Raw genomic sequence first — 16,784 nt, 5'->3', positions numbered from 1 at the left:
AGAATGTGCAAACTCCACACAGACCTGCCTGAGGCGGGTCCCTGACGCTGTGAGGCAGCAGTGCCAACCGCTGAGCCATCGTGCCACCCCAAATGTATAGCACCTTTTGTCACCTGAGAATGTTCCAAAGCATTTTACTGATAGAGATGTGGGTTTGGAACATGAATAAGGTTACATTTGTGCCACACAGCTGCCAGGCAATGACTGTCTCCAACAAGAGAGAATGTAACTATCTTGCCTTGATGTTCAGTAGCTGTGTGCTGTGTGCACACATTACCTTTAAGAAAATCCATCCCTGTGTATGTACGGTGTTGAACTCTACCCACCAGTTAGTCATCTGTGAGCCTGCAAGCTGCACAGACCAAGATCAATTCACTGAATCCCTACAGTGTGGAAATAGGCCTCCACACTGACCCTCCAAAGAGCATCCCACTCCCCCACCCCATTACTCTACATATTCCCTGACTACTGCACCTAACCCACACACCCCTGAACACCATGGACAATTTAGTTTGGCCAATTCAGCGAACCTGCACATCTTTCGACTGTGGGAAGAAACCGGAGCATCCAGAGGAAACCCACAGACACGGGGAGAATGTGCAAACTCCAAACAGACAGTTGCCCGAGGCTGGAATCGAACCTGGGTCCCTGGCGCTGCGGGACAGCATTGCTGACAACTGAGCCTCAGTGCAGTGAAATCTTGCTTGCTGTAATGTCTGCTTCATGATTGTAATGTGTTTTATTGCTTTAACTAAACTAACTTACAAAGTTAATGGATTGATTATGGGACCATTATCTTAACTATATCATGGTGAAAGGCTGGAGAAAACACTGTACAGATGAGGCCTATTGCACATGCAGCTTAATCTGCAGGTAGAATATACAAATGACAGTCTTCGATTGTGTGAAAGTGTATGAGGCAACATATGGGCAAGGAACAAAAGTAGGCCACTCGGCCCTTATGGCTGATCTGATTTTAACCTCAACTCTACATTCTCTGATAATGTTTCATCCCTTCAGTCATCAAGAATCTATCTATGGTCATGGCTGATCATCGAGCACTACACTGTAATCCCTCCCTACCCCATATCCCTTGAATCTTTAGCCACAAGAGCTATCTCTACCCCCTTCTTGAAAACATAATGTTTTGGCCTCAACAACTTTCTGTGACAGAGAATTCCACAGGCTCACCACTCTCTGGGTGAAAACATTTTTCCTCATCTCTATCCTATAGAGTTTACCCCTTAACCTTAAACTATGAGCCCTGGTTCTGGACTTCCCCACCATTTGGAACATCCTTCCTCCATCTAACATGTCTCGTCCTGTTCCAATTTTATACCTTTGTACAAGATTCCCTTCCTTCATTCTTCTAAACTCCAATGAACACAATCCTCACCAACTCAACCTCTCTTTATACATCAGTCCTGCCATCACAGAAATCAAATGGCATTCAGTAATTAATATTAATCACCTCATTATGGAAGACAGACTTTGAAGGTCAGGGTGAGAGGACAGTCATTGCCAGTTCTAAAATTCAGGCTTCTGTTGCAGTAAGCTCAATGGAATCATTGTATACAATCTGACAACAGCAGAAAGATGGGAGGTGTAGATGGAGGGTGCAGACAGCGGTGTAGACAGTGGGTTTGGACACGGGGTGTAAACGGAGGGTGCAGACGGTGTGTATAGACAGTGGCATCGACAGAAGATGCAGATGCTGGGTGCAGACTGTGCTGTAGCCAGTAGTATAAACATGTGCAAGACTTTGCGTGGTGACCAGACGAGTGGCTGTGTGGAATCACACAGAGAGCAGTCAGTGAGCCTGACACAGTCAGGGACACCCCCTGGTGCTGAAGGTCATGCTGCTGCTGGCAAAGGTCGCATTTCATCTGAAACTGTACTCGCTCCCTACACACTCCCCTCTTGTCCCCACATTCTGTCAGCCAGCGCTCTGTGCCCTCGCTCAGTCTCCATTGGCCTTGCCTCCATTAGCCTTGACCCTCCTTCCAAGCTCCTACTTGGGCCTTCACTGAAGCTTGAACCATTTCCTCTGACCCTTGATCATGTATTTGCCACCCTCGACAGCCGATACTAGTCACCATTAACCTGCACAGCCCTCTCAGCATAGATACAGCATAGAAAAGGCATTTTGGCCATTGAGTCTGCACGAACATAATTACAACTGAAGGCACTTTTATCCCAATTTCCTGCCGTTGTCCCAAATCCATGAATGTTATGATATTCAAGGGTTGTAAGGTATCTACCCTCCACTACCTTCCCTGACAGAGGGTTGCGAGTTTATAGTTTGTGTCACATCAGACTCATGGAGCTGAATGAAATCTCAACTCTTTGGGCTTTTTTATGGGTGGCATGGTGGCTCAGTGGTTAGTACTGCTGCCTCACAGCACTAGGGACCCGGGTCGATTCCAGCCCGGGTATCTGTGTGGAGTTTGCACAGTCTCCCCGTGTCTGTGTGGTTTTCCTCTGTATGCTCCAGTTTCCTCCCACAATCCAAAGATGTGCAGGTTAGGTGAATTGGCCATTCTAAAATTGCCCATAGTGTTCAGGGATGTGTTAGTTAGGTGTGTTAGTCAGGGGAAATAGCCAAGGGGAGTGGATCTCGGGTGAATTTCTCTTCGGAGGATTGGTCGGGACTTGTTGCACCAAATGGCCTGTTTCCACACTGTAGGGATTCTATGACAGTCCATTCCAGATTCCCACCACCCTCTGAGTGAAAGAGGTTCTTTCCCAAATCTCATTTGCGATGTTCGTAAAGGAATCTTTCAAACCATTCATATTGTTCAGTGTCCTTTAGCTCTTTCGCTCCTTGTTCGATAAGTGTTTTTTTCCTGATTAAATATGAGTTCCCTGATGGGGTTTAACCTTGTCCAATCAGGGAGCCTTGGCTGACAGATAAAAAGGGGAGTGTCAGAAGGACTGATACTCTGTTACCTGACTCTGAATAACAACCTGCCAACCATCCCCCTCCTTCTGTTACCCTCAATCTCCTCATGCTTACTCTTGATACCCCTTCAATCCAGCTTGTGCTGCCTTTGGGAGAGGTTGACCTTCCCTCCATCACCCAGCAACGTGGTCATCATCCCTGCTAGCACTGCTGCCTCACAGCGCCAGGTTCCCAGGTTCGATTCCAGCCTCGGGTGAATGTCTGTGTGGAGTTTGCACATTCTCCCTGTGTCTGCCTGGGTTTCCTCCGGGTGCCCTGGTTTCCTCCCACAGTCCGAAGATGTGCAAATCAGGTGAATTGGCCATGCTAAATTGCCCATAGTGTTAGGTGCATTAGTCAGAGGGAATGGGTCGGGTGGGTTTCTGTTTGGAGGGTCGGTGTGGATTGGTTGGGCCGAAAGGCCTGTTTCCACACTGTAGGTAATCTAATCTAATCTAATCCCAGAGGAGCATAGTCCCACTCACTCATTACAGACAGAGCCAAATGGTGGTGAGTTTAATCCAAGGGTCACCACAGCTGAGGCAGGGGGAGAGAAGGTGGCACCTTCATGTTGGTAGTGCCCTTCATTAATCCACTGCAATCCCCCTTGGGGCTGCAAGAATTCAACCACCCTCGTTCAGACAGCTCCCCTCTCTGTAAGGTAATATTACTGCACCTAGTTTAGAGCTAATTGACCATTGAAATATGACTATGGGTAGTCAGCACTGGCTGGGCAGGCAGCCACAACTGCAATGACCCTGGATCCAAAAAATCCCCTTGTAATCAGGCAACACATTAGGGAGCACAGTGCCCACTGCCTCTGAAATCCCTCCCTTACTGAGAACACACTCTCAGTATTCACCTTTCTCAGTTGCCATCTCAATTTCACTGTAAATTCTGTCAACTATGATCCTGCCCCACTAGCTGCCTGATGAAGGAGCTCTGAAAGCGTGTACTTCCAAAGAAACCTGTTGGACTATAACCTGGTGTTGTGTGATTTTTAACTTTGGCCATCTCACTGAGGCGCCATTTCAGACTGAACTGTTTTTCATTCATGATTTGAGACGATTAAAGCCAAATCTTCAATTCCCATCACAAAGCCCATTCTCTATCCATCACTCAGAGACAAATACCTCAGAGACACCTACAGGCAGCACAGAGTAACACATTCACACTCAATGAGATACTGACAGGCAGTACAGAATAACACACACACTCAGAGAGATATCTACAGGCAACACTGAGTAACGCACACACTCAGAGTGCCAGGCAGCACTGAGTAACACACACACTCAGAGTCAGGCAGCACTGAGTAACACACACTCAGAGTGCCAGGCAGCACTGAGTAACAAGGCAAAAGTGAGGACTGCAGATGCTGGAGCTTAGAGTCGAGAGTGTGGTACTGGAAAAGCACAGCAGGTCAGGCAGCATCTGAGCAGCAGCAAAATCAACGTTTTGGACATCCTGATGAAGGAATTTTCCTGATGAAGGCATTGATTCTCCTGCTCCTCGGATGTTGCCTGACCTGCTATGCTTTTCCACCTCCACACGCTTTGAGCACTGAGTAACATGCTCACAGTCCATGCTGCCTGGAGGTGTCTCTCTGAGTGTGAACATGTTACTCAGTGCTGCATGTCGGTGTCTCTGAATAACACACCCACACTCACAGTGACACCTCAGGCAGCATTATGTAAAACACGCACACTCAACTCAGAGAGACACACAGCCTCCATTCTCAGTGACTGGCCTTAAAACATTACAGGTACTATCCAGCATGCAGCAGAGAGCGCACAGTACTATCCCAGCAACTCTACCTGGATCAAAAGAGTGAAGAGGGAATGCCTCAGATTGTAATTACAGAGTCCCAACAGCTTTCAGTTTCTGTTTTGTTTGGAAACTTGTAACCTCCACAGTTTCCAGATCAAAGGGATCATTTGAAAATGATTGATGATTAGCTGTCAGTCCATACTACAACGAAAGTCTTACTGATTGACAGACCAAACAGCCAATTGTGACAATGCTGTGCTGAAATGCATCCAATCAGCTGAAGGGAGTGGTCCATTTCCAAAGCACACAGAAACAGAGACTGAATCTTCTTCAACTTTAATCTGATTTGATTGGCTTTGGGAGAATAAACACTAAAATTAACAGCCCAGACAGAGGAAGCTGCTCAAATTCACAGCCACAATGGTGCTTGAGGAAAACACTTGTGGAGGTTTTCTCAGTAACATGAGAATCCTGTCCCTTTAAACAGTGACAAAAATTGGAACTGGTGGCTGAGCAGGAAGGAGATCTGTTTTACTGAAGCAGAGACTTCTGAGGTTCACATTGTTTTGTACAGCTGGCACTTTTCAGCATCTTCAAGAGATTTTACTTAGCATCACAAGTCAACCCTGACCCGTCAAACACTCCCAGGACAAGGACAGCATGAGGTTTTACATAGGATAAAACTCTCTCTACGCTGTCCCAATGAACTGCCTTAACTCCTGAACCTCAAAAGTGTCCCCTAGACCAGTCCTGAGAAGGAGGAGCGTTGACATTTAGTGCTGACAATGACCTTTGTCCTGCCAGCTCAGCCCTGTTCTATTTAAAGTTGTGTCTCCTCTGTGGACTGTCTCACACACTCTACACACATTCTGATCTCCTGATGCTCTTGCTGAGGGGAGAGGGGAGGGTCACGTGGGTGAGGGCACAGGAGAAGCGAGCGTTGGACTCCCAGTCAGACCCAGAGAGGGTCAGCAGGCTGCTGACACTGTAGGTGCTGTCCGAAGCTCGCAGGTAGTTGCTGGTCTGAACCCCGTCCGAAATGACTGCACCGTCCTTCTTCCACTGCACCTCCAGCTCATCGGGATAGAAGTGATTGGCAAGGCACACCAGGGTGGCAGTGCCCTTGGCATTGACCTGCTCCAGGGAGGGGGGCAGCAGGGTCAGCTTGGGCTGAGAGTTCTCACGGCCAGAAAGACAAGAGAAACAATTTTAATCCCTGCCATTTGAAGAAACTTCAACTCTCAGAACATTCACTGGTAAAATGTTTGAACATTTGTATCCAATACCTACCAAACCCGACAAAAAAAACAGGTATTGTTTAAATTGCTTCTTGGGAGTGAGTGTCACGAGCAGGGCCAGCATTTATTTCTCATCCCTAATTGCCCCGAGAAGGTGATGGGGAAAGACAAGGAACAGGTTTGGACTCTTGTTTAGGGAATGAATGTGGGCAGCTGGAAGGGCTCTCAATGGGGGAGCAGTTTAGTGACAGTGACCAGAACTCAGTGAGATTGAGAGTAGAGATGGAAATGGAGAACCATGCAGCAAGTGTTAACGTTTTCACTTGGGAATGAACTATTTTACTAAACTGTGCGATAATTTAGTAAAAGTGGACTGGAACCAACGCCATCATGTGAAATCAATGTCAGGGCAGTGGGATCCCTCAAAAGAAAAGACAGAGATTGTTCAGAATCTGTTCCCACAATGAGTAAGGGTGGGACTCCCAAATCTAGACTCTCAGCCTGGGATGTCAAAAGGCAGCCAGAGTAGGGAAGACCAACAGGGAAGGTGATGTTGGTTATCTGGAGTTATCTGCAGAAAGCCCAGAGGAGGATCGAAAATGCAGGGGTGACATTGAACAGGACCTGAGGAAGGCAAAGACAGGATTAACTGTGTCCAACTGAATCAAAGAAATCCCAACAAACAAGAGGATTTGGGATCATGTACTGACATGGATTGAGAACTGGTTGGCAGACAGGACAGGAAGAGCGAGTCTTTTTCTGAATGGCAGATATTTCCCAGTTGGGGTACCACAGGGATCAGTCCTTGGTACCCAGTTATTCATAACGTATAATAATAGAGTCAGAGTCAGAGAGACCCAAAAGGCCCAACGGATCATTGTGTCAAAAAACAACTCAATACTTCTCATCAATTTACCAGCATGAGAGAATTAGATGCGGTATGTGTTCAAGAAGGAATTAGATACAGTTCTTAAGATTAATGAGTTCAAAGAATGTGGGGAGCAAGCAGGAACAGGGGACAGTGTTGGATGATCGGCCATGATCATATTGAATGGTGGAGCAGGCTTGAGGGGCCGAATGGCCTACTGCTGCTCCTGTGTTTTATGTTTCTGTCTGTTTCTCAGATAATGAAGGAATGTCTGTCGTCAGCTTGAGGCTGGAAGTCAGATGTGTGTGGAGGTGGAAGATGTGGCCATGGTGATTAATGAATGCAGGTCAGTGAGGTGGTTCAGAAGACACATGGGATAAACAGTTTTTCTTTTTCCCTTGATGGAATGAGGGCATTGCTGGATCGGCAGCATTTATTGCCCATCCCTAATCGCCCAGAGGGCATTTTAGAGTCACCCACATTGCTGTGGGTCTGGTGTCACATGGTAAGGATGGCAGTTTCCTTCCCTAAAGGACATTAGGGAATCAGATGGCTTTTTTTCCTGACAATCAACAATTGTTTCATGGTCATCATCAGACTCTTAATTCCAGATTTTTTAAATTGAATTCAAATTCCACCATCTGCTGTGGCAGGATTCTGCCCTGGTCCCTAGAACATTAATCTGGATCTCTGGATTAACAGGTCAGCAATAATACTATTAGGCCATCACCTCCCTTATCTCATTTTTGGTTGAGAGTGAAAGCAAGAAATTTGTTTATTCTGGAACTTTATCAAACCCCAGTTAGAGCACAGTGAGAGAACAGGGTACAGTTCTGGTCACCACATTACAGGAAGGATATGATCCCCCTAGTGATGGGGACAGTGGAGGATTTTGTCAGGAATGGGGAGTTTTAGTTTTGAGGAATGATTGGTTTGGCTGGGACTGTTTTCTTTGGAACAGAGAAGGCTGAGGGGAGATTTGATCAAGGTGTGTAAACTGATGAGGGCCAAGATAGAATTGGTAGGAAGGACTGATTTCCATCAGCAGAGAGGGCAATAACCATGGGGAGAGATTGAAATGAATTGGGGACAGGGTTCGAGGTGAATTGAGGAGTAATTGTTTTCACCCAGAGGCTGATGGGATCTGGGACTCACTGTCTGAAAGGTTGGGAGAGGCAGAAACCCTCATCACATTGAAAAAACACTTGGATATTCACTTGGAACAGCGAAACATCCAGAGCTATGGAGCAAGAGCTGGAGAGTGGGATGGAGCTCGATCCCTCTTTAACAAACCTCGGATTACCCACAGATGAGGAGAACTTTATCCGAGAACATTGGAGCAGACTTGGATCCAAACATTTCGGGAAGGAGTCACATTGGGGTGTCTGTGTAGAATGCTCTTGAATACATTTCAAACCTTGCTGCACACCACTGGGCTGAGATCAAGGGTGAAGCTGCAAAGAGTCTCAGTGACCTGGGGTCAGGCAGGGTCACTGCTCCTAATGACCCCATGCCTCCTGGAAGGTGAGAGTGCGCAGACAATGGGTGAGGTTCAGGATCAAGAGACTCTAACCTTAAAGAAAGACCTGCATTTGTGTAGCACCTGTCCCCAGCTCAGGATGTCCCAATGGCTCTTTCCAGCAGACTTTGTGCAGTGAGATCCCAAACACAGTATGATAATTAGCAGAGAAATAGATTTTTAGTGATTTTTTATTGGGGGATAAATAGTGACCAGGTACACCAGAAGGAACTGCCTGCTCTTCATCCAACAGTGCCATGGAATGGCACCTTTCACATCTGAAAGACTCCCAGTTCAACCAAAAAAAAAGTTCCGTGAAAGTGGAGTTGCAGGTAGGTAGGGGAGTGACGAAGTAACTTGGTATGGTTTCCTTTATTGGGCAGCGCATTGAGTATTGGAGTTGGGAGCTGTTGTGGTTGTGCCAGACATTGGTCACTTTTGGAATACGGTGTGTAATTCTGGTCTCCCTGCTGTAGGAACAATATTGTGAACCTTAAAATGCTTCAGAAAAGTTTTATAAGTGTGTTGCCAAGGTTGGAGAGTTTGAGCTATCGGAGGAAGCTGAATAGACTGAGACTATTTTCCCTGGATTGTTGGAGGCTGAGGGGTGACCACACAGTGGTTTATAAAATCATGAGGGGTATAGATACGGTGAATAGAGTAGATCTTTTCTTCAGAGTGGGGGAGTCCAGAACTAGAGGGCATAGGTTGAAGGTGACAGGGGAAAGATTTAAAAAGGACCTAAGGTGCAACGTTTTCATGCAGAGGGTCGTACATTTTTGGAATGGGCTGCCAGAGGGAGTGGTGGAGGCTGGTATGATTACAATATTTAAAAAGCCATCTGGATGGGTATATGTATAGGAAGGGTTGAGAGCGACATGGGCCTCATACTGGCAAATGGGACTAGATTAATTTAGGGTATCTGGTCAGGATGGATGACTTGGACTGAAGGGTCAGTTTCTCTGCTGTACATCTCCATAACTGTAATTGTATTTCAATCGAGCCCCTAACACCTCAGGCTCTCCCAAAGACATTTACATTTTGTTTTAAAACCAGTCACTGTTGCAATGTCAGGAAAGGGACAGCCAATTTCTACACAGCAAGATCCCACTAGAAGCAATGAGATCAAAGAGCATTTTTCATGATGTTGGTCCAAGGATAAATATTGTCCTGAACTCAACCCAAAGAGAAAGGAATTTGGTTCCGTTGGATGGAAAATGAGAAAATGGAAGGTAAAGGAGAAGGTAGGATTGCTGGTTAGTGATGGGATTGATTGTTACCAGAAAATAAAAGGAAGGGATGGAATTTTTGAACATCGAAGGAACCATGAAAGTGCATGGAAAACGAACAATAGAACAAACTTAAAGGGTTTGTATCTAAATGCACGAAGCATTCCGAGTAAGGCAGACAAAGTGATGCCATAAATCGAGGTAAATTGAGTTTCCAAGGAATTTAAACTAGTTAAAGTGGAGGAGGGCTCAAGAGAGGCTATTCGGTTTCTAGAAGGCATACCAGGAGAGAGAGTACAGAAAGGAACAAGAGTCGAGCATCAAGCACAGCAGATAAGAGGATAATGATGAGAAGGAGGGCAGTCAATGCAGGACTGAAGGTGTTGGACTTAAAAGCACACAGTATACGCAATGAGCTGGTAGTGCAGATTGAAACTGGCAGGTACGATGTTGTGGGTATCACAGAGACATGGCTGTAAGGGGATCCGGGCTGGGAACTAAATATCCAAGGATATATGTCCCATCAAAAGAACAGGCAGATGGACAGAGGGGAAAGAGTTGCCTTGTTAGTACGATATTAAATTAAATCAAAGCAAGAAGTGAGATAGAGTCAAAAGGTGTAGAATGTGTGTGGGTAGAGTTGAGGAACCGCAAGAAATAAAGAATATGATGCAAGTTATGTCCAGATCTCCAAGCAGTAATCAGGGTGTGGAGAAGGAAATCAATCAGGAGACAGAAAAGCCGTATACAAAATGTCAGGGCAGACCTCAATGGATAGGTGGACTGGGTAGCGCGTCTCAAGAAAAGGATTTCATGGATGTCTACAAGATCGTTTTTGGAGCAGCTTGCGGTTGAGCCATTATGGAACAGGCAGTTCTGGATTCAGTGATGTGGAATGAGGCAAACTTGATTAATGAGCTGAAGGTGAAAGTATCCTTCTGGAAAAATGATCATAATATGATAGAATTCCCCCTGTAGTTTGAGAGGGAGAAGCTGCAATCAGATGGATCTGTATTTCAGTTGAGTAAAGGGAACAACAAAGACATGAGGAAGGAGTTGACCAGAGTTGGTTGGAAGGGGAGCCAAGCAGGTAAGATGGTGGGGCAGCAAACAGCAGGGTTTCTGGGCATAATTCAGGAAGCAGAGCAGGAATTCATCCGAAAAAGAAGAAACATACTAAGGGGAGGACAAGGCAACCATGGCTGGTGAGGGAAGTCACGGACAGCATAAAAGCAAAAGAAAAAAAATGCACAATGTGGTAGAGAAAAGTGGGAAGCCAGAGGGTTAGGAAGCCTTTAAAAACCTGGAGAGGATAAATAAAAAAGCATTAAAGGTGGAGAAGGGGAAATGTGGGGGTAAGTTAGCCGGTAATACAAAAGAAGATTGCACGAGTTTTATCAGATGTATAAAAAGGAAGAGGAAGGCAAAAATAGACATTGGAAAATGAGGCTGGAGAAAGTATTATAGGAAGTGAAGAAATAGCAGAGGAATTGAATCGAAGCTGAAAGGTTGAATGTGGATAACTCACCCAGACTAGATGAACTACATGAGTGTGTTCTGAAGGAGATCACTGAGTAAATTATGGAGGTATTGGAGATGATCTTTCAGGAATCGATGGAGTCAGGGTATGACAGTGTGGTGGGCAGGGATCTGATGGGGGCAAGGGACTGGAAAGTGGCTCACATAACAGCCCTGTTTAAGAAGGGAGGGAGGAGGGAGAAGATGGGAAATTATAGGCCAGTTAGCCTGGACTCAGTTGTTGGTAAGGTTTTAGACTTCAATTTAAGGATGAAATTGCAGAGGACTTGGAGGTGCAATTGTAAACTAGGGCTGAGTCAACACGGCTTCATCAAGGGGAGGTCATGCCTGGCAAATCTGTTAGAATTCTTTGAGGAGGCAATGAGCCAGTCAGACAAAGGAGAGTCAAAGGAAGTAATCTATTTGGATTTCTAGAAGGCCTTTGACATTAGATAAGAGCATTCAGTGTGAGGGCCGAGGCACTGGCATGGACTAAGGACTGGCAGGTTGGCATAAAGCAGAGAGTGAGGAAAAATGGCCGTTGGTGACTGGTAGAGTCATGTAGGGGTCAATGTTGGGACCTTAACTATTCACATTATACATTAACAATCTGGAAGACATTGTTGCTAAGTTTGCAGATGACATGAGATAGGTGGAGGGACAGGTAGTGTTGAGGAAGTGGGAAGAATGTAAAAGCTCCTGGATAGGCTCGGAGAGTGGGCAAAGAAGTGGCAGATAGAATACAATGTGTGACAGTGTGAGGGTGTGCACTTTGGGAGGAAGAAGAGATGCAAAGACTATTTTCTAAATAAGAAAATCTTTTGGAAATCTAAAGCACGAACCTCATTCAGGTTTCCCTTCAGGTTAACAGGCAGGTCCAGTTTGTGCTTGGGAAGGCAAATGAAATGATAGCATTCATTTCAATAGGGCCAGAATACAAGAGCAGAGATGTACTGCTGAGGCTGTGTAAGGCTCTGGTCAGACTGCATTTGGAATATTGTGAGCAGATTTCGGACCCATATTCTAAGAAACCATGGGCTGGCATTGGAGGGGTTTACAACAATGATCTTGGTGATGAAGGACTTATCGTATCAGATGTGCTTGAGGACTCTGGGTCTGTACTCAATGGACTTTAGAAAGATGAGGAGGGATCTTATTGAAATTTACTGAATACTGATCAACCTGGATAGAGTGGATGTGAAAAAGATGTTTCCAAAAACAGGAGAGAGTCGGTAACCAAGGCACAGCCTCAGTATGAAGGGCCGGCCCTTTCGAGCTGAGATGAGGAGGAATTTCTTCAGCCAGAGGGTGGTGAATCTGTGGAATGTATTGCTACAGAGGGCAGTGGAGGCCAAGTCACTGAGTGTATTTAAGACAGAGGTAGATAGTTTGTGATAGTTAAGGGGATCGAACGTTCCTGTGGATCAAGCAGAGAATGGGGGTGAGAAGCATATCTGCCAAGATCAATTGTCGGAGCAGATTCAACGGGCTGAATGGCTGATTTCTGCTCCTATTTCTTAAAGTCTTCTGGAGAGTTTCCCCAAAACCCTGGAACACTGAACCCACTGGACTGTGAGCCCTGCTGGAGCTGTTTGTCATCAGAACTTTGCCAAGAGATGACCAAAGGGTGAAGAGAGTGTGCATTTAGGTGGGAACTTCAGAATGCTTCCTAGCTCCTGGAATACCATGAGAACAGAAAGTGTGGTCAGTGACAGCAGTTGGAACTCCGGGTTTCGGAGCTTGAGCAGCAGCTGGTGTCAGTTCGGAGCGTCCGTGAGGCTGAGAGCTCTGTGGAGAGCACGTTTCTAGATGTGGTCACTCTGCAGCTTCAGCGAATGCAGGGTGAGAGGGAATGGGGGAGCAGCAGACAGTCTAAAAGGACCAGGCAGCTAGTAGAGGAATCCCCTGAGTGCATCGCACTCTCCAACCAGGATTCAGTTCAGAATCCTGATGAGAATGATGGTTCATCTGGGGAGTGCAGCCAGAGCCAAGCCCATGGCACCACGGGGGGCTCAGCTGTACAGGGGGTACAAGGAAGAGGGAGAGCGAGAGGAGATTCGAGAGTGAGGGCAATCGATAGGTGTTTCTGCAGTTGCAGATGGGAATCCAGGATGGTGTGTTGTCTCCCTGGTGCCAGGGTCAAGGATGTCTCTGAGCGGCTGCAGAGCACCCTGAGGGGAGAGGGGGAACAGGCAGCAGTCGTGGTCCACATCGGTCCCAGTGACAGAGGGAGGAAAGGGATGTGGTCCTGCAGTCAGAATTTAGGGGGCTCTGGAGGGAATTAGCACTGGGATCTCAAAAGTTAGAATCTCCGGATTTCTCCCAGTGCCCCACCCAAGTGAGAATAGGAACAGGAGGATAACACAGGTGAATGTGAAGCTGGAAAGACGATCCAAGTTGGAGGACTTTAGATTCTTGGGACATTGAGACTGGGTCTGGGGGAGATGGGACCTGGACAGACCAGACAGCGTTGTTCCTGAACCGAGCTGGGACTGAGTTCCTTTGGGGTGATTTACTAGTGCAGTTGGCGAGGGTTTAAACTAACTTGGCAGGGCTGTGGGAGCCAGGAGGGAATAACAGAGAGGAACACCAAGGACCACAGAATCCTCAGAACAGTCAACAAGTCACCACCCAATGGGAAGGATGCAGAGGAATACAAATGCAAGGAATTTACAGATATCTGCAAACATGATAGAGTCATTATAAATGGTTCTTTAATTTTTGAATATAGACTGGGGTAGTAGCAGTGTAACAGGCAGGGAGGGGCCAGAGTTGTGAGAGTCTGTTCAGGTGAATTTTCAGGTGGCATCGTGGCCAGTGAAGAAGGCTGTCTAAGAGTACAATGGGATCTTGACCAACTGGGCCAGTGGGCTGAGGAATGGCAGATGGAGTTTAATTCAGATAAATGTGAGTGCTGTACTTTTCAAAGCCAAACCAAGGCAGGACTTTTATGGTTAATGGTAGGGCCCTGCGGAGTGTTGCTGAACAAAGAGACTGAGTGGTGAAGGTGCAGGTGCAGGTGCATTATTCCTTGACAGTGGAGTCACAGGTAGACAGGGAGATGAAGAAGGTGTTGGGTATGCTTACTTTTATTGGTCACTGCATTGAGTAAAGGAGTTGGGACATGATGTTGCAGTGGTACAGCAGTTGGTGAGGCCACTTTGGGAATAATGTGAACAATTCTGATCATCCTGAGATAGGAAGGATGTTGTTAAACTTAAAAGGCAGCGGAAAAGATTTACAAGGATGTGGCCAGGAATTGGAGAGTTTCAGCTGTCGGGAGAGGCTGAAGAAATGGGCCTATTTTCCCTGCAGCATCTAAGGCCTCGGGGTGACCTTATGGATGTGCAGAAAATCATGAAGGGCATGGACAAGGTGTATATCCAAGGTCTTTTCCTTGGGAACGGGAGTCCAAAACAAGAGGGCATAGGTTTAAGGTGAGAGGCAAAAGATTCAAAAGGGACCCGAGTGGTAACTTGTCACACAGAGGGTGGTTTGTGTCTGGATCGAGCTGCTAGAGAAAGCGTTGGAGGCGGATAAAATTACAACATTTAAAACACATTGGGATGGGAACATGGATAGGAAGGGTTTAGAGGGATGTAAGCCAAATGCTGGCAAATGGGATGAGGTCATTTAGGATATCTGGTTAACACAGGCAAGTTGGACTGAAATGTCTGTTTCCACGCTGTATGACTCCATGACTATGAGCAGCTGGAAAAGCTGAGAGTTTTTCCCTCAAGTGTAAGAGTCTGAGGAGTGACCTTATAGAGGTTTATAAAATCATGAGGGACATAGATAATGTAAATCATTCAGGAAGCAGGTGAAATTTTGTAGAAATGGCAAAAATATTCCCAAAGATCATTCCAGGGATGAGGAACATCAGTTATTAAGATAGTTTGGACAATTTGGGACTGACTTCTTTGGAGAAGGCTGAGAGGAGATTTGTTGGAGGAATTAAAATCAGGAGGGGCCTGGATACAGTAAATAGGGAGAAAATGTTCCCAATTGAGAAAGGATTGAGACCGAGAGACCACAGATTGAAGGCAATTGGGAAAAGTCACAAAAGTGAGATGGGGAACAACATTTTGGCCAGTGAGTGGTTAAGGTGTGGAATGCACTGCCTGAGAGTGTGGTGGAGGCAGCTTCAATTAAAACATTCCGAAGGGAATGAGACTGATATTTGAAAAGCAACAATGTTCAGGGTGACAGGGAGAAGGCAGGAGAATGACACTCAGTGAATTGCTCATTCGGAGAGGCAGGATGGGCAGAATGGCCTCCTTGTGCACTGTAACAATTCTGTGATTATGTGATTGAGCAGAGTTAAAGCTGGGGGAGGTGGGAGCTCGGTGTCTCACTGTGCTGCTGCTGCTGCTGCTGCTGCTGCTGCTGAGGTCAGTGAGATCAGGGACTGGGACAGGGAGCCAGAGCTCACATCAAACTCTGCCCGTGTCCGTCACACTGAGACTGGCAGGAGGCTACTCACTGATTTCACTCCATGCTGCAGGAATGGGACCACAGGCTGCAAATGGGGAGAGGTCCTCTACACAGTGAGTAAAACTGACTGACTTATATCTTGCTTTTTAATGGGGTTATAGGACTAAAGAAATACAGGTGTACACCATATGGGACGCGGTGTTCCTCAATCAAACATTTCCTTCACTGCAACACTTCAACAATTCAGTATTTGTGTTTTATAAATTGTGTTTCAGTATTGACAGGGTTAATAACAGAGGATTGAGGTTTACTTACTCAGTCTGAGCTTGGTTCCTTTACAGAAAGTAAGGCCAGCTGTAATGCTGCTGACAGTAATAGTCAGCGACATCCTCATTCTGAATGTTGCTGATTGTCAGGGTGAAACTGGTCCCTGATCCACTGCCGGTGAATCGATCAAAGATTCCTGTGAGTTGAGTTGCTGCAGCATAGATCAGGAGAGAGGGTTTCAAGCAAGGTAGCTGCTAATGGCCCTACAGGTGATGGTTGCAGTCTGGCCCAGTCCCACTGACAGCACCGGGGGAGACTGGGTCATGATGATGTCCCCACTGATACCTGAGGGGTCAGAGAGAAACACAGTGAAGTCAGAACTTTCACAGAAAGAGCCTGTCAAATGAGAGATTGTTGGAGACACTGAGCATTCCTCTGGTTTCAGCATTTTCCCTTCAATCACAAGTCAGTGGAATTGGAGTGAAATGGAGAGCAGCTAAAGATTCAAGGTGGAAGGAGAGAGATTTGTACCTGCGACACAGAATGCCAGGGGCCAGATCAGCTGGATGTGTGAAATCATGGTGTGTGCTCCTGTCCCTGTGCCTGGTTCCTGATAAACTCTCCCTTCACTGGGCTCTGCTTTATAAAGCTGCAGCCTGTGAGAGTCTGACTGGGTGTTCCTCAGTATGTAAATGGCATCAGGCAGAGAGAGCCACGTCAGCCCCTCACACTTCCTCTTCTCTCTCTCTCTCTCTCTCTCTCTCTGTCTCAGAGAATCATTGATGTGGACAGCACTGAATGAGGCCATTTGGCCCATTGTGTCTGTGCTGGTAAACAAAGATCTGATGATCCTCCAGCTCTTGGCCCATTACCCTGGAGGCTACAGCAACACAAGGGAATATCTAAATACTGCTCCAATGTCACGAGAGTTTGTGACTCAACCAGCCTTTCAGACAGTGAGTTCCAGACTCCCACCAACCTCTGGGTGAAAACATTTCTCCCT

This window comes from Hemiscyllium ocellatum, chromosome 9, assembly GCF_020745735.1.
Source record: "Hemiscyllium ocellatum isolate sHemOce1 chromosome 9, sHemOce1.pat.X.cur, whole genome shotgun sequence".
NCBI lineage: Eukaryota > Metazoa > Chordata > Chondrichthyes > Orectolobiformes > Hemiscylliidae > Hemiscyllium > Hemiscyllium ocellatum.
Note: the sequence above shows the minus strand (reverse complement) of the source record.